We start from the raw sequence: 27,899 nt of genomic DNA on the forward strand, positions 1-27,899 counted from the left end.
GATATAATAAAAGCTATGTTAACAAAAGACAAACTTTAATATACATTTCTTAAAATATGTATATCTATGGTGTGTTATGGGCTTTCAAATCCTGACAAGTACGGAAAATCATGAGCAGGGGTTCCTCGTTGCTTTTTCCACAGACACTTAAGGGATTATTTCCTTCCAATAGGCTAACCAATGGCTACAAATCCACTGGTCCAATCCAATACACTGGTCAGCAGCATCACCATACGAGGTATCGCCGCAGTATCGCGCGTGGAAGTGAGGTTGACAATTGGGCCGGTCATGATGTTAAATCCGTTTTCCCCTTACTTCCTTTCAAATACTTGCTAAAAATGTTCTGTAAAAAAAACTTTAGTTAACACGGAGCATAAGGGATGGTTGTCATAATTTCTGGAGCTATGGATTACCATAGGTTAATGTCAATTAACCGCGAAAATATACGGTATTAATAGACTATAGTTTTAGTTGTCAAAGACTAAAAATAAGCAGAGACAATTCGAAGACCTTACACAATTATTGTTTTATAAACATTTTATGATTATTTGTCAATCTAACAGGTAAGTAGATCAGCCTCCTGTGCCTGACATATGCCGTCAAAGTTTTGGATGTAAGGCACGCCGGTTTCCTCACGATGTTTTTTTTGCCGTTCAAGTGAATGTTAAATGCGCACATAGACAGTCCATTGGTGCATAGCCGCAGATAGAATCTACGATCTCAGGGATGAGAGTTGTACGCTGAAGCCACTGGGACATCACTGTTGTCGGAGACTAAAAATAAGCATAGATCATACGGAGAACTTACACAGATAAATTACAATAGTTTTATAACAGTAGTCTGTGAATAAAATACCGAGTACTAATTTAGCTAAATGAAAATCTAAATTAATTTAAAATTGGAAGGGTTTTTCTAATGAGAAATTTTTGACCGTTCTGAATGCCAAACAAGATGCCACCCTAAGTAAAGTTTAATTCATTTTTATTACAAAGAAAAAAGGTAATTGCTCTTCAGTAGGGTTGCGAGGTAATTTCCATAGATTTATCATAACAAAATTAAGTTTATAATTAAAAGAGGAGTTTTGTATAGACGTAATTTGAATATGTAAATGTTATTCAGTATTGCTATTACAAAAATCTAATTTGCCGTCTTCTCGGATTTCTTTAATAACTATGGTTTGAAGTTTTGATCTCTTGTTTTTCGTGAATATTTTATTTTGTTTAGGTAATATTCTCATATACTAAAGGTACTAATTTAATAATTCTAAATATGATTTTATATAAAATAGTGGCGCTACAATTATCTAAGGCTCACATTTCTGTATGTCTTTTATGGTAATTTGTCAATCTCACAGGCAAGTTAGTGAAGAGCTTTCTGTGCCTGACACTCGCCATCGACTGTTTGGACTTAAAGCAAGCCGATTTACGCATGTTGTTCCTTCGTCGTTTGAGTGACTATTAAATGCGCACATAGTAATAAAGTCCATTGGTGCACAGCCGGGGATCGAACCTACGACTTATTATTACTATGTAGCTTAAGAATATTTAAAATAATAAACTTATTTCTAGACTTTTTATTAAAACGCCTCTTGGTTCTGATTGATGACTAAATAAACTCTTTCAAAACGATACTTATGATCAGTGTTGGCCTAGTGGCTCAGCATGCAACTCTCATCCCTGAGGTCGTACGTTCGATACCCGGCTATACAACAATGGACTTTCTTTCCATGTGATCATTAAAAATTCACTCGAACGGTGAAGACCGTAAACCGGCTTGCCTTGGCGTGTCTCTGGCATAGAAGTCTGTTCACCTACTAGCCTTATTAGATTGACAAATGATGTCTATAATTTTGTAGTAACACTGTTTATTATTATTAATAATTTTATAAAGAATGTCAATGTTGAGCGTACACTGCGTATGCTAATGTATATCAGAATTTCTAGGAACCATAGTTCGCGTTAAGTCCGTCTCGAATCTTACCCTTAGAGCCCAACTCGACTCTACCCGTCTAGTACGCTTGTGCCCGTTTATAAACGCTTTTATTGCTTTCGGAGCAACCGAACATTATTAAACTTTTCCAATTTCGATTTATCACGTAGCTGTCGGAATTTAATACCGACCTACCTTCGGAGGCGATCGCCTGCCGCGTGATTACAATACACGTCGTTAATAATAGAAGTCGCTAGCTTGTCAAAGATTAAGGGCCCAAGTCGAGCTTTTATGCGCTAAGTGGTCATTATATAATTCAATTATGTGACGGACAAAATTCTGTCGCGATTGACGCTCTATCAAGCTATTAAATTAAAATGGCTATGGGCTGGACATTAAAGACACAATGACCACCCGAGAATAGAAAAAGCAGGAAAAAACTTTTAGACTATTGGCAAAGTAGGAAAGGAAAGGTAGACTTCACCCAGCATCCACAAGTGACTAACATATTAATAAAAGCATTCTTTACGTGGATGATATATAAATGGTTGTGTCCGTATATATACTACCCGTTACCACGAATCGTTGTTAAATGAAACAGTAAAGAATGTCACGGAATGGTTGGAAATTAATAATTTAAGTGTAAATAGTAAAATAACTACTCGTAATTATAATAGCAGACCCAAGAAGCTCAAAATTACTTATATATACGAGTTAATTGAAGAAGTCGTATCAAGTAAGTGTCTAGGTATAACACTAGACCAAAATCCTACTTGGAATCAACACATTTTATCGATATGTCGAACTCGCAAATTGGGTTCAAAGCAAGCAGCAATCACAGCTATGTTACAACAGTTCTGCTTATATATAGTATCCTTTTATGGGAAAATTCGGGAGATATGAGTAAAGTTTTTATTACTTAGAAAAAATGTATTAGGACTATTATGGGCTCTCGTAAGCTGTAGAACATTTTTTTTGCGAGCTTGATGTATGATAGTACCAAGTTTATATATCCTTGAAGCAGTTATGACTGTTAAAACCATCCAAAGTTGTTCAAAACGTTTAAAGAAACTTACTTTTATCCAATACGGCTGTATTGTAACTGCACCACGATGTATATAAAAAATTGTTACGCCATCACTGCCGCGTAATGCTTTCAAGGGTGAGGTTACATTTTTAATGGCAAAGTACCTACAGCGTAGGCGAGTATTTAGACCATAAGTTTGAGAACAAATAGAAAAAAACCTCAACTTATTATTATGTTAATGTTATTATATGACATTATGAATATTAATATGATTTTTATATCGATCTAAATGTACACGTTCTTTGCAAATAAACGAATTTATTATTAACAACATTTGAAATAGATGTTTACGATAGTGAAGTTTATTAATATTATTATGTATAATTTGAAGAAACATGTTGTTGGTGAAAAGGCCCACCAGGGAATAGAGAGGTCGCCCTTTTGCACGGCGCGGTGGTCTGAAGAGCTTAAAGAAGTTGGTGGGGAGGATTGCTCAAGATAGAGTGAGATAGAACTAGTTGAAGGAGACTCTATAAGAGGTCATGGAAAAAATATAATTATTTTTATGAAATTTAGTGTAAAATGGCAAATAACAATTTTTAGATGTTTTATAGAACAGGGGCCAAACAGGCAGGTTGCTCACCTGATGTTAAGTTAAACCACCAATGCCAGAGGGCTCGCGCGTGCGTTGCCGGCCTTTTAAGAACGCTCTTTTCTTGAAGGACTGTAAGTCGAATTGGTTCGGAAATATAGTTCAGTGGGCAGCTGATTCCACATACTTGTGGTTGCATCTATCGAGTAACTGATATTTTTAGTAAATAACGTGTACTTATTCACGTATAATTGAGTTTTGAACACGGGAATCGAACCTGAAAGAAAGAATGCAATCCTCTAGACCAACGTGGCAGTTAATATAACACGAATCACGAGTAATATTGTTAGATGTTTCGGTAGCGAATTTAATAACAAAATGGAGTCTCATATCAGCCCGAGTTAAAATTATGAAGCTTAAACTGAGGGTTATTGAAAACGTGACTTACATTTATATAGGTCGTATGAAGCGAATTTTCCTAGGTTTCTATTCAACACTGATATTTCAGTTAAAAACAATGACGCTACAACACCATTGATTGTATTTGTTTCTAGTTTTTTATTACGTGTAACCATTCAAGACACACGCTGTCTTTGGTCCAACTCAGCTTTGTGCCTTGCCCCACCTTATCCATTGCCTAAACCCCGTAACATACATAACCTTCAATATAAAAAAATAGTTGTTCACGTAAGAAACTTAATGATAGTTAGGAAGAAGTTACTAGATAATTGTTAACGAAACAATTTTATGCCTACCAATATTATAATCCTGATAAAAATACGCGTTTTACAGGGTAAAGAAGAAAGGAGAGGCCAGCGGGAGAGTGTGGTTGATACTCTCACCTCGCGCGCTCTCCTTCATTGACTAGCGCACTAAAAGAAGACAAAAATCGGAGAGATGGAGACACGAGGTGTTACGAGCGCACTGTCCACACTCCAGCTCTCACGTCCCCTCGAGTTGCCTCGTTGAGAGTGTATATGGGTAATTAGAAACGTGATTCCAAAGCACCACCTCAGGCTTATCTAGCCAAAAATTTGTACAATTCCTTGATTATGCAACAGAAACTTTATTACTTTGCCATTTGAGGTACTTTTGTTTGTTACTTGCGATTAGTCACGTAACATCAGTTGAGCCACCAGCCCGTTTGTCTTCTGTTACAGAAAAATATTAAAAAAAGTTCTCCTCCAACCCTTGCCAGATATATTTGCCAATAGTCTGCCAGTCTTTTCCTTCTTTAAGTCATCCCACTTTCTTTCACCTTTCTTCTTTTTGTCTCGGGTGAGTCCATTGTGTATTTAATATTCATCTGTTTTCCAGGTATCCAGGTTACATGACCAGCTTATTTCGGTTCTTCGGGTCTTATTTTATATATTAGAAGGTTGATTATCTACTTGCCTATTAGATTAACAAGTGATCATGAAACAGATACAAAAATCTGAGGCCCAGACCTAAAAAGGTTGTAGCGCCACTGATTCCTTTTTTTATCTCTATGTATATTTTCTATCCAATATAGAAGGCTGGTGACCTGTTACCACAGGACGTGTGAAGAGGCTAAACTTTATTATTATACGATTAATTACTGATTTCGCATAATGTAGAGAAAATGTCATTTATACGCAAGTTGCTTAAGAAACTGACATATTATACTTATTTTTTTATTAGTATGTTTTCACAAATCACACATGTTAAAATGAGGACAATTAGATTATTATGAATATATGTTACACAAAGGAAATACATGTGTGCAAATGATATGAGAACTAAAGATGTTTAACCAGATCCATGGAATTCCCTCACAATAGAGTAGCGGCAATACCGCAGAGGGGACTCTTTCTATCGAAGAAATGCAAGGGTCCGCCAAGCGTCCGCGAATATACAATGATAATACATTAATTTGAATTAGGTACCAATATAACAAGGCAAAAAAAAAACAATAATAGTAGATAATTAACAATGCTAGATTTCAAATTCGACTCGGCGAAAGAACTCCTCCTCTACTCATAGAGACACGTTGACTTGAGTTATGTAATAAATTCGCTTAAAATTAAAGAAGAGAAATGTGTATATAAGTAACGGCACTGTAGTGTTTTCCAATTACTTTGTTTCTGATGCTAATTCATAGGCGGTAGCGGTTACGGACACAAAGCCGTGAGCGGAGCGATGCAATCTACTCGCATTCATAAGGCCAATCAAGCACCAGCCCAGCGCCACCCGCTAACTGTATATCCACCCTAACCAGGGACGTATTTAGGCGAAAGTGTTCCGTAAGAGTAATAAGCTTATGTGTACTAATTATTTTACCTTAAAACAAATGATTAATAACATATTATATATGTGGAAGCGAGCTAGCCCCATAACCATTTGAAGTGGGAAATTTTGCGGTAGGAGAGTTGAAGATTGGAGGAACTCAGGTTGAAATAAGATGAGAAGTAATAAAAAATAATTTTTAATAATGCAAACAATAATTCGACCAAGAGATTTCTTCTAGAGTTTGGTGACAATTGATCAATTATTATTGTTACTTTGGTTAATAATTTATTTTGTTAAGATTCGTTTTATTGAAGTGAAACTTCTTTCTCGGTGTTGTAAAAAAAATTGCCGTCACATTTATCGGTTACGCGTCACATTTTACGATACGCGCCATCTTTTTCTTATCCCTACCACGGTTGATTCGAAGAGATTCGAAGGCATTAATAAGAAAAATATATAATAACGATGACAATGACATATATATAATAATAAAATTCTGTAATAATCTCAGTAGATATAAGGTAAAATGAAATAATTGTAGTATTTGTATTCATGTCTATCATAATAAACTTTATCTAATTTAACTTTATTTAACCAATTTCTGTAAAGTTGCATATAGTAGATCATTTTTCGCAAAATAAGGTCACACTAGTACACACACACAGTTTATTATTTAATTGATTCATAGTCTGGAATCAATACTTAACGAATAAAAGTATGAATACTGAATACGACCAATCCAGTAAATGCCTGTGAGGCAAGGCTTTATCTAGCCTTTGAAAAGTGCGTTCAGGGAACGCAGGACAGTACTGATTGAGTATTTCGTTGAGCATTGTGGCGCTGAGAGGTTAGACCGAGTTGGGTCTAGATTGTGAGTTCGTTGCTCATTATAATCTAAGCTAAAATGTTGTAATGTTGGAGCAAAGTTGGCCTTGTAGTGACTCTCATCCCTGAAGTCGTAGGGTCGATCCCCGGCTGTGCAACAATGGAATTTCTTTCTATATGTGCATTTAATATTCGCCCGAACGGTGATGGGAAACCGGTTTGCTTTAGACCTAAAAAGTGGAAGGCGTGCGTCAGGCACAGAAGGCTGATCATCTACTTGCCTATTAGATTAACAAATGATCACGAAACAGAAGTCTGAGACCTAAAAAGGTTGAAGCGCCGCTGATGCTTTTATAAAATATTGTTGTGTTAGAAGGAATCAATCTTAATTAAATAATGTACGATAATTGTTTGTGTCTTTCGTGCTCCACCCACAATACCCGCTAATGACGATGTCAATATCGATGGAGTGATGATATTTCTCATATTTATTTATGAGTACGCCCCTGTTCGCCAAGCTCACGTACGACCGCTCGTAAGTTCAATGGAGGTGTTGATTAAAAATATTTCCCATGTGTGGGCGGATAAGACCCAATTGGGCTTCGTAGCAATCAGACGTCCGTGCGCCGCGACAACCATCGCTAATCATGCGCAATTTCCGCTTATTGCAACACCGTATAATATTGACAAGCTTGTGGTGATTCTTAATTCAAATATAAATAAAGAATTAATGGGAACGTTTAAAGATTATTATTAGAAGAGTCCTGTGTTGGAACGATGTTTTAAGCGGGGCCTAACGGGATGGCGATCATGTGATTTTAAGTGATGTTTGTGCCCCACTCAAACTGACAGAAGGGTCGTGAAAAATCATCAATAAATTTTGATAAAGCTTTGCTGTTTGCTTTGACAATCATACAGGGCACTTTCACTTATGTGAATTGGCACGTGTGCTTTGAAGTCAAAATTTAATACACATACCGGCAAACATCTTGAACATATGTCCTTGCCTGCGCTAAAGCGATTTTTGGTATCACTGGGAAAGGGGGCGGTGGGAGAGTGATGTGTCGATCGCGTGATTGGTAAATCAGTTGACGTTTGTGTCCCGCGCTGCGTACGATGCGCAAACTTTCCCCAACTCCCTTTTTTAATGCTCAAGAAGTTTGCCGGTATGTGTAATAACTGACGTTACACATACTGAAAACCTCATTTTATTGAAGTAGGAAGATGTTCCTGTTTTTTTCTAATTATAAACATTATTCAGAATATTGTCGATGTTGTCACTAGACAACTCAAATTAAACATAAACATAAAACCCGCCAAAACGCTTTTGGCGTCGAGCCAGTCCCTATAACGTCAACAAAGTTTTTAATGTGTTAATTGTCGTTCTTAAATTACACACACATGTAATACCAAAAACATCAATTTTGATATGATTTATTTACAAAATCACGCCATCGCTCGCCACACTGATACATTGGTACAAGAAAAAAAAATATTTTATAGTCAAACATAACATAAACACGATGATAAAAAACATCGATTATACAAACTGAAGGAAAATTGATTTCTAGAACTATGGATATCTAGAACTGGTTATATAATAAAACAGACACAAATATGTGTCTGACATATGACTATTTCTTCGTATCGCCTTATTGAGTTAATTATACCTGCTCGTTACTTATAAACAATCATTAATTATCACAAAGTCATTATGAGAACAACAAATTAAGTGGAATTTAATTTGCAGGGAACAAAAAATTTGATCCAGAAATTGATTGCACTGAATACTCTGCACTTGTGTACGACATGGCTTTGCACCAGTTATGATAAACCAGCAAGTAGTTCTCGCCATCTTGAATGGGTACAGATACCGGCAAAGATCTCGAACAAATGTCTTTGCCTGCGCAGAAGCGATTTTTAGGTATCACTGCGAGGGGAGGCGGCGGGAGAGTGACGTGTCGATCGCGTGATTGGTAAATCAGTTGACGTTTGTGTCCTGCGCTGTGTACGATGCGCAAACGTTCCCCCACTCTCTTGTTTAATGCACAAGAAGTTGCCGGTATCTGTAGGTAATTAAAACATCTAACGCTTTAAAATTTCAATCCTAAATCCTGGATTTTCTTGATAGTAGACAATTAAGTCAACATAATATTACTTATTAGCCATTATTTTATACGCTAGATTTTAATTCATGTAAGTCTTGTCAACATTATTGTAAAACAAAATATCCAACCACTTAGCCTTGTTGCTAAAGCGGTTATGTTCGTGCCCACTACAATAAAATTATATATATCGATTTCTCGTAAGCGAGATTGATCGTTCAAACATACTTATGTTTTTAGCTTTGATCTAAATTCATTAGAAAACGTGCGCGCGCATGCACACGAACATCGCGCAGATTCCGAGCTTTTTGCACGCCACAACGCGATTGAAATAACCAATTGTCTTTGATCAGTTTCAAGGAATTGAAATAAAGATACAATGAACATACTATTGTTGCTTTTGATGAATTAACTTATTGGTAAGGTCTAGAGGTCGTCATATTACGGCTGGAGTCGAAACTATGCTAAATATGAAATGATAAATAGGCTGCTTAATATCTACCCGCTCAATGTCTACAATTAAAACGGATAAAGGACGGATGAACGCCAGAGAACGAGATGGAGATGCTTTTGAGATCTTAGAGATGTATAGTTTAACACTCACTGACGCGTATTGTAAACAGTTAAAAAAAATATATATATATATATCTATGTATGAATTATTTTATTTTAAGGAATTTACTATTGTTATGGAACATATGGGAACCCTGATACAGATATTTTTTATTTATTTTATCACATTATGATGAATTGTTTATAATGAATAAATTCATTTTTTTTAATGTCGGTCACTCAAATATCTTTCCTCGCTAGAGGTACGAATAGTTTAACTGTTCCGTAAAATAAATAGCTTTGAACTGAAAAGGCTGACAACGCCCTCGTAACAGATGAAAGTGCTGTTTCATCATGCACCGTGTCACAAATCAATGAAAACCATGGCAAAACTCCATGAATTAGGCTGCATATTGCATCCACATCAACTGTCATCTCCAGATTTGGCCTCCAACGAATTCTTTCTGTTCTCAGACCTCAAAAATTCTCTCTGGACAGAAGTGGTCGCCGAAAAAGAAGTCTATTTTGAGGCTACTAAAAAATGGCAACGAATTGTATGACCGCATTCGAATTGTATGATCGAAGGCATTAAAATAATCAAATCAAACAATATCAAAGAAAATATTTATTCTATTAAAAATATTATTTTCTATTTTTTTTAACCTACAAACTCTTCAGCCCACCTGAAACTGGCAGTGTCCAGGGTGGCAGTGTCACTTAATAAATGCTTGGCCGCGTTCTATAAAAAGACGGCTACATACTAACGGTAAAAGGATTTATAACGTTCAATCCTCATTCAGATGTAAACTTGGCGTTAGATCTAGCCTTGATTAGACAGTTTTATTGAAGACCCACTTATTGTTGATTCTACTTTTTATATCCATTTAGAGCTGCGCAGCTGCGCAACGGGTTGTGCCCGTATTCGGCGCACGAGTACTTCCTTGTAATCTTATTTAATTAGAACATTTTTTTCGTTTTTACTGTTAAGCGTTAATTAACTCTTTGGCGTTTTTACAAAATTATAACTAATGACTTTATATTTGTATGAAATGCATATAAGAGCATGGTGAGTGGCTCTTTTCTTTAATAAGTAACTTTGTGTTTGTCAACATACCTAGAGAAGAAAAGAAAGAAAAAACTTTATTACATATTGTACCGCTTGCGTGAAATGTGTGTTTAATCTATATATGTATTGAATGTCAGGAGTATCTGAGCAAGCTGCTCTAGATAACTAAATATATGAGAGGGTGAGATGTAAGAACCTAACAACCCTACGGATCCCTAAGCCCTACAGATGTACCCTAACACATAAATAGTGAATATATAAATAAGTATGGGATGTCTGCTGATGGGACCAAGAGACCTAAGGTAACAGACGAAGCCCTACGACTAGGATCAAAGGTTGGAGGTGGTGGGATTATCTCAAAGCTATCACACCGATGGCGGCTCTCGGCTATCGGCAGGCTCACCACGATAAGTAAGGGCTTGAAGTAGTCTTCGCCACTTTGAGAGGAAGCGAGAAATGAATACATATAATAAAAACAATCACGCCACAGAATCCATACTAGGATTCTGTGGCGTGGGTAGATAGTCAAAGTCAAAGTCAAAAATACTTTATTCATATAGGTAACACAATGTACACTTATGAACGTCAAAAAAGAAATATACATTAAATGCTTCTAATTTTAAATTTACTGCCAGTTCTGAAATCAAGGGCGTAGAACGGAAGAGAAGAACTGTCAATAAATTCTCCGCCACTCTTTAATCGCCAAGTTTTTTTTGTATTACACAACGTTTGTAAGGAGCTGCAACCATGTTCCATATGGCATCTTAAGTAATAAATTATAATAAAATAAATATATACAAAGAATTATCTCAGATTGTCAAAGATCCTCTATCAGCAGGAGGCATGGTGAAATAAGAGCAAGCATTTACATTCTCGTGGGATTATTATTATTTGGTACTTGGCGTAATATATTCTATTTAATCACATAATTGTTTAGCAAGTGGTTGAAGATGAACCCGTACATGAGCCTATACATTCATTATGTAATAGTTTTTTTTGTTAACTTGATTAATCGCTCTCAATGAATCTTATCTTTTTTATTATAACAGAAAGTCTTGAGCAATGTTATCCTATGATACGATTTTCTACCCCGAGGGCTTGTGCCTTAACTTTAAGTCAAACATATTGTAAAGAAACCAGTCTCCAAATTGTTGAATTAAACAACGCATTATCCTAAATTAACTAGTCAGGTTGCGGTAAAAAATCCCATCACCGGGCAAGGTTTACTTCGCACTTCGTTCACTACAGTGAACTTCCGTCCTGCCTTTCAGGGGATTCACCACCCCCAGTCCAAGCCGAGGTGCGAGCCTCGCAGACTAGTCACCCATTCCGGCCCAGCTACGCTCACCAAAACAGCCGAAGCTGAGCTTTGACAGCCCAAGACCAACAGCGAGATTCCATTGGAAAAGCCTCAGAGTAGTAAATCCTTTCCATTAATACGCACTTAGAGCAATTTTGAAATAAAACTCTGGTTTAAAAGTAAAAAAGACTAAGTACTTCCAGACAACCATTAAGCACTCCATTAGAATTACTCAGTTTTTAAGATGCACTTAACTGACAGATTAATTAGGTATGGCCGAGTGGGCTATTAAAATTGTTGAACCGAAGATATGAGTTTCTGAGACCTAGTTAACTAGAAGTTAACTAGCATTCGAACGATTTCCTGCAGGATGCGTATTAAACAGTTATGTGATAAATGCTGCGTACGCACTGATTTTATTCATTACTAGCTAACGTATACATCGTTTTGCTTTAATACGATTTTACTTAACCCACCTTTTTAGTAGCTATAAACTATGTTTACCGATCGATCTTTAAAATAATAAGAGTATCAGCGTCTCGAGATTAAAATATAAGATTATATAAACCAAATGTTATTGGACGCTATTAACGACGTCCAGTTTTAACCTCGTTAATTATGTCATGTTATTATAATTATAGTCAATAAATAATAAAACAAGAATATTTTTTCAAATAAAGTTTGAACTTAAAAAGAAAAACATGGTGTAACGGGTGGCTTATTCACTAGAAAGCGATCTTTTCCAGCCAACCCTTATTAGAAAATGTGTGCGTGTACGCACGGAAGAAATGAAACTTTATGACCTTATTTTTTGAAAGATGATCTATTATGCTACTTTACAGAAATTGGTTAAATAAAGTTAAATTAGATAAAGTTTAACAAATGACTTTTATTATCATAGACATGAATATAAATAATACAATGATTTCATTTTACCTTATTACTACTAAGATTATTACAGAATGTCATTAATTGTAATAGAATTATTACTATCATTGTAATACCGAAAAAGTGACGGTAAATTTTTTCCAACGCCAATAAAGAAGTTTCACTTCAAAAAACAGTAAAAAAATAACTGTGAGGTGTGAGAGCAATATTTAATATGCGTTACAAAAAAAAGGTGATACAAATTTAATGTATTCAATTCCGAATACTGATACTAACATTAGGCCTTCATTTGGCCCGTGGCGTATAATCCTTAACTTTATCATGGCCTCCTATTTTAAATCTATTTCATTGATTCTTTACTCCATAGGATCTGTCTTCTACCGCTTTTTGATCTGACATTTCGATAATTACCTTCAGAGCTGGTCAGACCACTACCTCAGTGTTGAGATCCATACGTTCTTGTATAGGTTTTTTTTACGGTTGCTTTGCTTTAGTTTTTGTCTAATATCTACTTTTGACTTTGTGTATCTTGTTTATTAATAATTTGGATTATTAAATATAACCAAAACAAAGCTATTTATCACACACAATACCCAAAAGGAGGGGCGGGGATGTATGACGCTTTACAACTTAGGGCTTCACCCACAAACTCTGTCGGCTCAATATCGACAACAATAACAAAAACAGACGGAATAGAAGAGTTTATGTTTGACTATTTTATTTAACTTCAATAATTTATTTTAAAATAAATTATTTAAAGAAGTCTATTAAGTATGAGGGTGTGCAATTCTCTAATTCAATTCGTAATATCAGCGCGTTTAACCAATTCAAAAGGGCGTTAAAGATCATCAAAATGATCCTAGTAGACTGGAGTTGAGTCGGCTGATGGGGACGTGTATCTCGTTCGTATGTACATATTAAGTTTCTCATGTAAATAAAATACATTTTTGTAATGAGAAACAAAGTTCTTTAAACATATTTGACGTGAGTGCCTTTTTCTGGAGGGTTCCAAGTCGGGGCACTGACGATACACCTATACGTTACGTTATGCAGGTGAACCAATCTTATAAATAGCATAAACTAAATACATAGATCATGGGCGTTAGTACCAGATGTTTCTCATTAGTGAGTTTTGAAATTGAAACCTAAAGAAATTAATTAAAAACGGCTCATCGATGCATAACTTAATTAAAATTGTGTTCACCTTTTTTTATAAGCGAAGTTGATACAATGTTATCGGGGCTCAAATTGGTATTTACAGATCGACTTGTATAAAACTAAGTTAAACAAAAAATATCAATGGCGCTACAACCTTTTTAGGTCTGGGCCTCAGATTTTTGTATCTGTTTCATGATCGTTTGTAAATTGAATAGGCAAGTAGGTGATCAGCCTTCTGTGCTTGACACACACCGTCGACTTTTTGGTCTAAGGCAAGCCGGTTTCATCACGATGTTTTCCTTCACCGTTCGAGCTAATGTTAAATGCGCACATATAAAGAAAAATCCAGTGGTGCACAGCCGGGGATCGAACCTACAACCTCAGGAATGAGAGTCTATAAATTTTCTAGGCAATTTATAAAATAACAGATATCCATTCGTAAGATTTTAAACAGTTAGGTGACTTATTCAACCAAACAGAGCGCACATGCCGTTTGCTTATAGCTTATTTAGTATTTTGCGCGTGAGTTCGCTAAGCTTATCAATTGGCGAATATGTGGTTGTAAACTAATACAGATTATCTCTCGTTTAGAATCCTACGAAACTTTATAAATTTCCTAGGAGATGTTGTTATATTCCGGTAATAAATAAATATATATAAATAATAGTGTGTGTGAGCAGCATGATCCCATGCTGAACAATAGAAAAATTAAAAAAAGAAACACAGATAAGAAGCGTTATAAAGCTTCTGCTTCGCTTACCTATGCTCTAAAGCTTAAAAGTAGATGGGCAGAGCATGTAGCAAGACTGTCTGTCGATCGATGGATCATATGGGCGACCTGATGCGAAGGCCCTATTACTAAAACGGCTGGCTCAAGCTGGATCACCCAAAACCGAGATACCTGAAGATCCTTGTAGGAGGCCTTCACCTGCGGAAGGGGAATTAATTAATTCTTTAAAAAACATAGTGTAATTAGTAGTCAAAAGGTCGCGGGGCAGATCAACCCGCTGGTTTGACCAAGTCACGATTCTCCCGGTAAGCTAAAAGCACCAGGCCTTACAATGATGAAGAATACGACTGAGAAGTAGAATGGCATACCAACCAGGCGATCAGGCAGATCTGTGAGCGTGTCGGAGGAGAGTCTATCTCTATAGTACCTATCTATAGCTTTCCTAAAATAAGACTTTCTTCAGCTTAGGTCTAATGGGGCTGGGGTCTTTCCTAACTACTGCTGAAATATCCTCATGAAATTTATGGGCAAGTCAGAGCTCAGTATATAGATGTATATACTGCCTCGTAACTTTGGTAAAGCATGTCTTAGGTAAGCTATGAAATCTGTTTAGACTCTCTTTTCGAATATTACCTTCAAAAATCGACGTCAGTTACAGAAGGTCGAACGTCTTCAAAAAACATCATCAATAAATAACATTTATTTATTAAAACAATTCATATGGATCCTATTTATTTATCCTTATTGTCAGTTTGCAGTGGGTTTTTTACTGGTAAATCCAGTGACATTACACTATGTTTATTAAAACTCCTCAGCCGATTATTACTATCGTAACCGAGTCTTTGTAAGCTAAACCATTGTTGAAAAGAGTGTCCATGGAGTTTCTTGCCGGTTCTTCTCCATGAGACCCACTTTTTGGAACCGTGCAACTAGACGTTTCATAAGAGCCTGCAAAGGCCTATTTGAAATAAAAACTTTTGATTTTGATTTTGAATCTCAGTCATTAGCTCTGTTTATGCAGAAATGAGCCATTTAAGTATATAGAAGTTATTATGTTAACGTTCACATGTGAAATGGAAGAGACTAGCTGATCACGACACGGGGAATCCCAGTGTGGAGCTAGTAGGGAACCATGTCTTATACTAAATCCTTACTATTATTATTATTTGTTTCTACTGAGAACAATTCTTATTTGTTTTTTGCGACTGAGGCGCAAACTAGCTGCTGTGGTCTCTGGCAGAATGACCAGCGCTGTGGAACAACTCTGCTCGTCAGCATAATGCTGAGCCAGAGCCAATTACAACCACAGCATACAAGCATTGCACAATTAAACTGTTTTCTTTAAAAAAAATTGTTATCTCTCTATTATTATTCTTTTTTGATTATTGTTATTGTATGTGTTTCTGTGTGTGTGTTTTGTTAGTAATAAATGTTATGTCTATGTCTATGACAAAGTCGCCAGCTCCAGTCCTAGACTTAGGGTCCTTCAAGAAAAGAGCGTACCAATTCTTAAAAGGCCGGCAACGCACTCGCGAGCCCTCTGGTATTGAGAGTGTCCATGGGCGTCGGGCGGTATCACTAAACATCAGGCGAACCTTCTGCCCGTTGTCCCTGTTCTATTAAAAACAGTTTTCTTTTCTTCATCATTTTCATCAATGTGGACAAGATCTGTGTGGATATATAGTGCTATAGTATTTATATTAAAGTACCTATAAAAACCTATATTAAACCCTCATTAAATTTGTAAACCGATACCGTAATAGAATTCGTTATATTGAACATTACAGACGTCTTGATCATGGAAAAAAAAACTTTTTGATATAGAAATTCGTGCCTGAATAACAGTATTCTGACGGTAATAGCGGCAATAGTTCTCTAACATTGCAATGGACTGCATGGACACGGTAATAAGAGATGTTTTTTAAATCTTTTTTAACAATATATTGTAAACGGTATTGGCTAGAGCGTGCGAGTCTCATCCTTGAGGTCGTAGGTTCGATCCCCCGCTGCACCCCAATGGACTGTGATCAAACGGTAAAGGAAAACATCGTGAGGAAACCGGCTTGCTTTAGTCTTAAACAATCGACGGCGTGTGTAAGACACAGGAATTTGATCACCCACTTGCCTCTTACATACAAATACAAATATCATACAAATGATCATAAAACAGATACAGAAATCTGAGGCCCAGACCTAAAAAGGTTGTAGCACCATTAATTTATTTACTTACTTATATAATATTGTAACTAATACAACAATTATCGTACTTTCTAAATACGTAATCTTATTATATACTTATAAATATTTACGTAATATTTATTGTCAAAAGTAAATTATGTGTATGTAAAAATAATATTATCTTAAAACTAAACCCATCCAAAATATGACCAAGTAACAAGTCTAACCGTAAGTTCAAAATTGACATTTCTTCTCATACGTCCAATACAATACAACGTGCAGTCCATCAAATGTTTTGTTTAGCACTAATGGTCCGTTGCAAACAGCTACTTTTAATTGCGCATACTCTCAAACAATGGACAATCAAATGAGAACAATGCCCTGTATTTATAGGCAAAAGTCGCGAAGAGTGCGAAAACGGGCCACTAAATAAAAAGCCGTGGTCGTAAGGTAATTGATGGCGAGCGGCAATCAAATTAGGCTCTGCGTCGCGGGTAATCGGCTGAAAGCTGCCCGACAGAAAGCTTTTGTGGGACGGGGCGCCCGACACGGAACAGGAAATCTGTTGACGCGCGGTTGTTTTATTAAAAGATTAAACTTGCGTTTGTTAATCTATAAATTACAGTTTTGTTAGAGGTTGTTTAATATAACAAACTTAGTTAATAAATAGATGTGTCCAATACAATCTAAACCAGTCTGTTGCAAAACTTCTCCGAAATTATTGACATCTTTGTTGAACGAGGTTACAGTAGTATTATGTTATTGTTTAGTTAAAGCACGGCGATAGGAAACATATGAATGATAGCTTTTTTAATATATATAACTCAATTTTAGTTAAATTCTCTAAATACATGTTGGAATACCGCCAAACTAGATTCCAAATCTAAAAAGCGTTTTGATTGATAGATACCAGTTATACCAAAGGACATGCCCTATCATTAGCCGGGGTGCAGTCACCCACGGTGCCAGGAACGCACAGCATCCGCCCGCGGCCTAGCTTTTATCATAATTTAAGTTTTCCATTAGCAATAATTGACGCGAACATCGTTCCTCGCTTAGGGCCACTCCGGATCGCTGTTACAATTGTTATTTTTGGATAGATAAATATTTTCTATTTCGGTCGCCTAATACAGTTAATTGACAATGCTATTAATAATTAATAAGAATTATGGCACATTGCTTTTAACGTAAATTTGTATACGAGATATAATTTGCAACTGTCCCGTTAATGGAGAAATGTGTTGCTGTGAATAATTTACTCGATACAGTTAATTAGCTTATGAAAACTGTTTAAGCTGGGTAATCCCGGAATTGATTCCATTAGCGTGAGTGTTCCGGGCTCGGGAGACCAGAGATAAATATCAAAGAAGCGACTGGCGCCGGTATCGCGAAACGAGCGCGTACTCAAGTTGCTCGGCATCTCACTAAAACGACTATAACTACACAATACAAATTATAAAGAGTGCTCGGCATCACGGAAACGCTTTTAGATGTAATGAATTAGAAAACTTGCGCAGCACTCACGCGGATTGGGCCCGGCGTCAGCGTCGACATTACTTTAATTAAATCTATTTGAACAACAAACTTTAATTAAATTTCATCCAGCAGTTAGGCGTCGCGGAGGAATAATCGTGCAATTAGAGCGGCCGTGAGCGTCGCCTTACACGCTCCCAGTTAATTAACTCACTTGCCGACCTCCGCGGCGTTCCGTACTCGTTCTTCACCACTTGGTGAAGGCTGAAGCGATCAAGCCGCACTACAATGGGATTCCAAAATCGTTATGTTTATTTGTTTTTTTATAATTAATGCTATTGTCTGTTTATATGCAAATAATAGTAGTACTAATAGGTAGTACACTTAGCGTCATCTAGTGAGTTATGTAAATCACATTAAGTTAGGTGTTTTTCAATAAATTATTTCAGTTCGTTCAATCAATCAGTGAATCAATAGACGCACATTGTTTCATTAGGTTATCGGTCCAGATTAGTATGGAATAGTTATAATTCTCTTAAGACTTCAAACTGTATTTTTTATTTAACTCAAAACATACGAGCCAGAGGCAGGGATTCCGATACTGTACAAAGAATCATGCATTTGTATCTTATTATATTATTGGTAATATTGTATATTACTATATTATATAATAAGAAGAGGTTTTTATGTTAATTCTAACTGTGATGACGTTTGCTTAGTATATGAACCGGTTTAATTTCTATATTGTCCGGAAGTGAAAAATGATTAAACAGAACACATACTTTGACACAGAGATAATTTGTCTTATTAGTAGTGCCCTGCAGTATCATTGGTGCATTCTCGATAACTATGACATAAATCAATTCGGACCACTGGTCTAGTACTGTCTGATGCAAAGATAGTTAATAAAACTCGACCTCCTGCTACTTCGAGCACAACCTTAATACAAACAATATCTAACCCATGTCCGTAACCAACGACGCAATAATTGGATAATGATTTTAACACATACCCTATGTTAGTCACATCTTAACGCACACACATATTCGTGTATTAATAATGCTCTCAACTATTCTAGTTAATTAGGTAATTAATAACCTTTTACTAAAGTTAACGTTGAAGTATGAATGCTATTCTTAAATACGATTTGAGTTACTTCGTAATAAGGCAATGTATGAAAATAGTTACTACATATGTTTACAGTTATATACAGTTTTAATTTGAGTTAACTGACGAAAGGTCAGTCATGTTATAGTATTTTTGTAAATATTTTATTTATTTAATAACAGTTCGTGCCTTACAATATAAAAAATTAACATAATGAAATGAAAAGAACTATTTCCAGGCAACCACTATTTTAATATAATACTGTTTAATGTTGTTTTTTTAATGTTGTTGTATTGTTTTGCATGTGATATAGCTAAATGTAAATGGCGTATTGGATTAATCTGTAATTTGTTATAGCGTTTATATATATTCACAGTGCGTGAAGGAAAACATCCTGAGTAAAGAGTTGCCTTAGATCGAAAACAGCGTGTGTAAGACACAAAAGCTGATCATCTATGAAGAAAAAAAATGAAAAAAAAACAATGATACGGCATCTGAGACAGAGATCAAGGCTTGTAAGACTATCAAATATTAACGGCATTTGTCAGACATAGAAGGCTAACCTACTGGCCTATTAAGATAACTAAATGACGAAGAAAAAGATACGGAATCTGTAGCGCCATTGGTGGGACGTGCAAACAAAATAGCAACGTAATTCATATTAAATAAAAATTTTATGACCAATTAAATTGTTAATGTAGCGCAGATTCATAAAATTCAGTAAGAACTTCACAAAATGTCCCCATATCATGGAATTTATTAGTCGTAAAAACTGTAGTTGTGTATGTTTTTAATGACGTTATCGACCCGCTTGGCAATTTCTTTTATTGCATTTTTAAATATTCGGAAATCTTTAAAGATAAAACAATTCCTTATTAAAACCAAATTAACGAAATGGCAGCTTCGTATCTTTTATACTTTTATCGATTATGAAGTGGTTTTTTTTATTAAATTAATGGTGCAAAGGCGAAAAACTCTCAAGATATTAAAAATCTTGTTTTATCTTAAACATTTATTTTACCTTTAGGTGTTAAGAAATATTTACGATATATTAACTAATGTTTTTTATCATAACTAGAAATCATGGAGAAATAAGTAACAGTTAATATGTAGGCATGGCAACAATAATCAAGCGTAGCGCAAGCTTCAGTAAAGGTATTGTTTAAAGTGGTTTTCGACAACACGCTCGAAAATGTTTGTCCCATTGTCCCTATTGTTCTATTTTTCGAAAATTTCTCAAGAAGGAAACATAGCAAACACACAAAAACAGGGTTTAAAAAAAGAAAATCCTGATTATAGAATTAGAGAAGTGGCTTTCATTACTCCACAGATAAAAGTAAACTCAACCATAATAAACAGAAATACATTAATAACAAGACTCAGTAATTAACAAAGTTTTTTATGATTTTGGGTTCATTATGCACAAAAACGATAAGAACATACCGTTTTTTGTATAAAAACTTTATAAGTTGAGCTTAAGTGTTAGTTACCGTATTAATTATTATAAGGCTCTGTCTTAAAACAATCTGTATGACTCAAAACTTGGCGATTAAAAAGAGTGGCTGAGAGTTTCTTGCCTGTTCTTCTTGCCCGCTCTACGCCCTTGACTTGCGAACTGGTAGTAAATATACATTTAGAACATTAACATCTTTTCTGTTGACGTTCATAAGTGTAGTTGGTTACCTATATGAATAAAGTTATTTTGAATTTGAAAAATATTAATCAGACCGACCGACCTAAATACATAAACTTTTTATGTCTAATTACGACCAAAACCTAATTATCTGCTGTCGGTGAATATGGCGTTGATTCATGTATTTTTGTAGGTATTAATACATAAATGAACACAGCAATTAAGTGTGCAAACGTAAAAACGCGATTATAATAATGATTTTAAAACGCGCTTGTAGGTATAAAATTGAGAATTATATATTTACGGTAGAGTCCAGGCTGTAATTAGTTAGGTCTGAAGTATATTTTTACGACCGTTCTAGTTAAAGAATCGGGAACATACATAATACATAGAATACACAAAGTAGAAGTTATTGAATAATTGTTTCCCTTTAAACCTTTTTACAATTTTAGCGTCCTTGCTTCACGCATCTCTTTCAAGTAAATTGCTATGTTTCGTCGGAGGAGTCATAAAGAAAATTGCTATACAGTTGATAAATAATTTATCTGTAAGCCCACTCCAGTCACAGAATACTGGGATGTTTCCTTTTGTCCAATTTTGCAACAGGAACGTTCGCACGTTCCCTTTTATGGGCAATAAGTGGTTCGCAATTATATTTATGAAGGTACGGAAACTAATTTGGATTCTTTTGTAAGCCACAAAATTTAAATTAACACAAGACTTTTTTTTTCAGTCTTGTCTTATATTTTACGAAAGAGAATTTATAATAAAATACGTGAAAATCTATGCACTAATTAGTGGTAATGAAAAAGCCAAAGCCACCCAGTTTTTTATACCTCCACGAAAAAGAAACTTGAGAATACCGCAAAAGCGATGGTCTGGCAATATATACCTAAAAAGGGGCCATACAGAACATTAAGTAACGGAAAAACATAATAACTAACGTGGACTAAAAGTAAAAAAAAACAAGAGTTAAATTTTTAGTGTTTCTCAGCTGGGGATACAAAGTATGAAATATTCAATGCTTTTCTCTTGATTGTAGTATTGGACGCACCCTCATACTACGGTGTCATCTACGCCTACGCTTGCGTAATAGCAAGAATATCAAGTCGTGTTCGACTTCAACACGATCACAACAGTCACGATTGAGCAGTATGTAAAGAAATGTATTAAAAGACTTTTAAAAGAGGATAATTACTTGTCTTGTGATTTTTTCACTCTTTATTAATTACATGTTAAATTGAATTTATGATATATTTTGCCGGATTAACTGGTTTAATAACAGTTTCAATGTAAAGGGAAAGCCAAGAACGTAATTAACATTGTTGATAGCAAATTGTTTTCGCAGAGATAAATTGTCGCGATAAAAATAAATATAAAGTATTTTCAATTAGGGCATTGTTTGAAATTAAATTGGTCTGTTAATCACATATTTTGTGAAAGTAAAGTTTTCAGTTAATTAGGGTTGCCATTAAATGAATAAGGATGGTCCTAAATTTATAGAATAATCAAAAGACAAAATCAACTGGTGGCTAATCTAGTTACAGATACCGGCAAACATCTTGAGTAAATGTCCTTGCTTGCGCAGAAGCGATTTTTAGGTATCACTGAGAGGGGGAGGACGGAGGGGAGGGAGAGTGACGTGTCGCATGATTGGTAAATCAGTTGACGTTTGTGTGTGTACGATGCGCAAACTTTCCCCCAATCCCTTGTTTAATGTTCAAGAAGTTTGCCGGTAACTGAATATAATAGGGGTATATTTGTTTTTATTAATCTATTTTATTTTTGAAAAAGATATCAACTTTGACGTAGCACACACTATTTTACTGAAAGTTTTTTTTTTATAAAGACTAATTTAAAATCTATAGTTGCAATATTTGTAAATATTGAGTATCTACATAATAATGTAGTTATCTACTGCATTGTTTTTATAACACCTTGCGCTTATTTTATTTTAGTAAAGTAGTTTTATTTTTCTATATTAAATCAATGTTTACCAAACATAATATAGCAAAACTATTTTTAAAAGAGTAAGTTTTGAGTCTTTTCCATATGAACCTTTCGGTAGGGGCTAGTGTTATTTTTTAATATTTTTAACTTTTTGCCTTTTTACCTAATGCTATAAATGATTTGACTTTGACTTTTGACTTTCCATTCTTTAATTACATTTTCTACTTCTATGTCTAGTTTTCGGACCGCGCCGTTCCGCGGTTCGAAGGATCAATCATCGTTACGGATATTGAGAGAACTACATCCAAAAATGCTTATTGCGACAAGGTCGCTATCAATATTTCATACAATTTTCCTTCACACATAATTTGTGAAAGATTATATCGCAACTCACTACACTAACAGCGCCTTCGTCACTCGCCTCATTCTTTTAATCTCATGGCATTCTGTTAAGCAATTTCAGTTTTTGTCTTGGTAAGTGAAGCTGAATTACCAAGTGAATCTTAAAGTGTTAATTGTCGAAATTTTAATTTTATAAACAAATATTTACTATTTTATTTTGAAGAATGAGATTGACACTCATTGAATGTACTGTAAATATTATCTATAATAACCTATTATTGTAAAGATATTATTAACCGAACAATATCTGGCAATTTTCAATGTAAAATCATTTCTTAGGTACACAATACTTGGGCAGGATAACATACAAGTCTTCTATTTTCGATACTTTACATTTAAATACATTTATATTTTAATCATCTCATTCATTTGAGTTATTTGTGTGCCCATTTTTGCCAAAGGCCTCTTCCAAATTCCGTCATTGTTGTCTGCACTGTGTCATGTACCACCAGCTAATCCCTAATCTGGTCTATCTACCTTCTAAATTGACATCCTTTTTTGCGTTTATTGTACCTCGGGCACCAGCTTCATAGTTTGTTACTCCACTTTTCTGTTTTGCTATATACCCCGCGCATTTCCATATTTTTAATTGGGATATCTGCTAAATGATGTTCTATTTATTTTCTCTATTCTTCTCTTTCCTATCAAACACAGTTCCTCATCTTCGACACACCTGTAGTTTTAAATGCTTAGCATTCTAAATTCGAAAATTGACTCCAAAATAGGTTACTTGTGAGCGTTTGGTGAACTAGTGCCGGGATCGTTCACTGTAACGGCAAAAATCTGTTGTCAACAACTGTAAACCATGATGGTAAAGCTAGCCTAAGTAACAACCAAGGCTGGTCAATCGCTTTAGGCCACTGCTGCTTCACGACAACGCTAAAACACACAACTCAACTCTGTTGTCGAAACTGCCTTCAGAGATTTGATTGATTTCCGTCCAAATGATTTTTTTTTATTAAAGGGATCAATGAACTACATATAAGATGGCAAAATTGAAAAGATAGCAATGTTACATACTTTGATTAATTAAAAGTATTATATTTTTTTTAAATCTATATTTTGTTCCTCCCATACAAAACGCCAATGTTTTTCAAATCATTAATTTGAATTTACATTCGCTACTTCTTTCTTACCTTGAATAAAAAGGTTTTATATAGTCCCACTGCCGCAACAGTGCCTTCTAGAGCATACAAAAACAGTTGTCAGATACGCTATAGTCTGTACAAGTTTAAACTGGCAACCCTATCCATATATAACCATTGTTAATTGGAAGAGTTAGGTTGTATAGTTTCTGGCGCACTGGTGTCTAATTAGTGTGCACAGTGGCTTCTCATTATGTTAGCTTGCCTTTAATTACCCGCACGAATGATTTCCCTGTATCATTTGATCCTTTGTAATCTTATTTTGTTCATTAATTAGCTGTTTTAGAGTATTTTTGCAGTAATTAGTATTCCTTTAACGCACGTTTAGACGATAATTCAAAGTCCAGACAGTGTATATATGTACATAAAACCAATATGTTTTTTTAAATATGGAAGACATATTTTGCGGTCTTTATCCTTCTTTTCCCTTTCTGTAACTAATAGAGTTTGGAATTTTAAATTTGGAATAAACAGGTGTTTGTGTTTGTCGTTGTTATTGAATACATCGAATCTTTTTCTTAATACATTGTCTCTTCACTGAGACATGGCACATTTAGTTTTTTTTTTACTTATGTATTACTTATTTGGTTACGTGGGTCTCGCGATTGTGCATATTCACTAAATCCCAAGGCCACCACAATCGCCTTAAGCGGGATGCGGTAACAGAGCCTTATCGGCTTCCCGACATGCGATGCTCTTCACGCCCATTGTTACTTTGAGTGAAGATACTTGACACAGCAGGTATCATTCACAGACCGGGCCATTCGCTTTTAGAAATAGCTAGGGAAGATTGGGTCCAGGAACTGTCTTCAAAAGGATATTTAACGTAACTTACAGTCTCTATTAAGTGAAAAACACTATTTTCTTGTGTTCTTTTTATTCACTTACCACTATTGGTTTAGCTCTTAAGGCTAACGTGTAACACTCGTTCACTAATTCAAATGGTTTTGAATCTAATCTATATGTGTACGCTAAGGAACAGAGAAAAAAATGTGAAAAAATGAAAAAATATTTTAAAAATTCAAGTTTTAAAACTAAAATTCTCTCCATACGTGTTTCATTGTACGAAACAAAATGCGGAATAGTAAGCCCGCGTACGTACTTGTTTATTCAGCTATATTAATTAGCAGACAGGTGGATTACAGGGTAGATGAAACGTGTGTTGATTAAAGGGAAGTATATATGCGTACCGTTTTGTTATTAACGTCCATCTAATGAACTATCTTAAGTACTGTGCAATGTTCCTAGGGGAAGATTTTATTGATGAGAGAACAAAATCTTATTAAAGGGGGGGATAAGTTTGTAGTAACTGTGTCTGTGACAGCCTAGCTTTTAACGGAATGGACCTGATGCGGTTTTTGATGTGAAAGTCGTTATTGGTATTTTTCTTTTCTTTAACTGTTGTGTGATGGATGGGTGTTGGTGGAGCTCATACACTGTCGGGGGTTTCTCCAATATATAATTGTACCACACACAACGAGTACATATTGGATATCCTTAATTATTTGGTTCTAATAAGTGAATGAAGCAAGAGAGTATACTCGTATGTAGTGGCAAGTGGAGGTTCTCTTTGTGTCTTTATTTTTGGAAATGTGTGACTTATATAATCAAAATTGTTATATGAGGAAACGCCAGTTTTATTAAAGTTAACTTGGTCCGCGATATATTCAAAAATTACGCCATGGTAATTAAACTATTTAGTGACCTTCCTAGGAGTTATAGATCACTGCCGTGTAATGCTTTCAAGGGGAAGGTAATTTTTTTGTTGAGGCAAGGTGTTTTTATATTGTGGAAGAGTATTTAGACCAGTAAGAGTAACTTTGACTACAATTAACATATAGCTTGACTTATTATTATGACAGATGTTATTATTATATGACTTAATGAGAATTTATATGACATTTGCATGCGGATTTTTATAATTGATCGATATAAATATACCACTTTCTTGCACATAAATGATTAATTATTATTACTATTTCGGCCCGTAACAAACGTTATTGAACGTATTAAAACGACCACATATGACCTCATAAAGTAGGTGTAAAAAGTGTCCCAATTATCATTCAGAAAATAAATTTACTTGTTCCAATAAATACTATCGTTAATTAGAATCAATAATCTACAGAAATCACTTTGGCGTGTAGGCGGCCTAAGCGTCGACAGCTATTGGTTTATTAACAAAGCAAGCTTAATTGAAACAATCGCTGCTGGATATCGCCCGCCTGTAATTGTGTCGTATTTTTTTAGATTACGAATATTTAGTATAAACACAGCATCTTCTCGTGTTGCTAAAAAATATTAAAGCTTACTCTTGACGATCCGGATATTTTATGTACAAACGTTTACGATGATATCAAATGGCATTCGGAAAGTCAATCTAAGAATTTATTAACCATTCGCATCCATTTTTATTTATAATATTATACGCACCTTATAAAATAACACCGTACTTTTATAAATTCAACAACACAACGAACGATCGACGATAACACATGCGTCGCATACAAGCACTCGTGTGCAAATGCAAAAGGTGTGAGTTGAGTCATCACGCTGTCCCGCCGCGTCAAACGTCAAATCCTCCAAATGACATTACGCAGTCATAGATTACATCATTTGAAAACTGTCACGGTTCAATCCATTATAGATTTTGGTCATTGTTTCCTGTTTACATTTATGCAATCAATTGGGGATTATAGTTGCAATCAAACACCGGATACCGCTTCTATAATTGGCAATTATAAACATTGACAAGTCACTGAGTTAGCTTAATTAGCCTCTCAGACACATAATATAGCTAATTAAACGCGAGCTTACAGAGATCCGAAAAAGATCCACTCAAACACGCTTAGCTGTTATTATTACAGTGTGTTCAGGCTTCGCAAACAGGCCCTCGGCGACGAGGGTACTCTCGAGTTTCGCGTTTAATTAGACAGATAGAAGCGCGGACAGCCTTATTAGTATTGTCTACAGGGGCCCAATTAACACCCGTGGGTGAAACTTCATTTTAATAATCAAGGGATACCTTCGTTAGCCGAATAACAGGATCGGGTTTTGAAAAACGAATGTACAACCCTACACCGCTGTCGTGTTTAATTAACACTTCGGCCATTTTGAAATAGCTGTCAATTTTAGTGAGATATTGAGAAAGCGGACGATTATGAATGTCGGTTTGATAATGAGTTCCTTGTGTGTTTATTTATTTATTTTTATAAGTTCACAACTTCATATTATAATATTATTATTATGTTTATTATAGCCCCTTTATTATATAATGAATAATGTATTTTTAACAAGTATATCATTTTCAGATTTATATATATAGTATATCATTTATATTTTATCAGATTATTACATTAAAAAAATATTACTATTAATAATCCTTAAATTTAAATTCCAGTCATGATTAATAATTTCAATGTTTATACATTTTAAATGATAAATAAATTAAAAAGAATCAAAATCATAAATAGTTATGGACAAGGCTTCCTCTATTTTGCTCCACATCTGTGTTTTGGTGATCCAGTTTTCACGAGCTTTTCTTTTTATTCCATTAATCAATTTTTCCTTTGGTCTACCTCTTAGTCTT

At 35.1% G+C, this 27,899-nt stretch overlaps 1 long non-coding RNA gene across 1 annotated transcript; it reads right to left on the reverse strand.

Moving 5' to 3' along the window:
- Positions 1 to 84: 84 nt before the first annotated feature.
- On the reverse strand, positions 85 to 26,829 carry LOC123715476. Its single transcript, XR_006754433.1, has 3 exons — positions 26,744 to 26,829; positions 14,453 to 14,620; positions 85 to 343 (listed from the first exon to the last, which is right to left on the reverse strand). It is a non-coding gene; the product is annotated as an uncharacterized LOC123715476 (long non-coding RNA).
- Positions 26,830 to 27,899: the final 1,070 nt, after the last annotated feature.

This window comes from Pieris brassicae, chromosome 10 (genome assembly GCF_905147105.1).
Source record: "Pieris brassicae chromosome 10, ilPieBrab1.1, whole genome shotgun sequence".
In the NCBI taxonomy this organism is placed as follows: Eukaryota; Metazoa; Arthropoda; class Insecta; order Lepidoptera; family Pieridae; genus Pieris; species Pieris brassicae.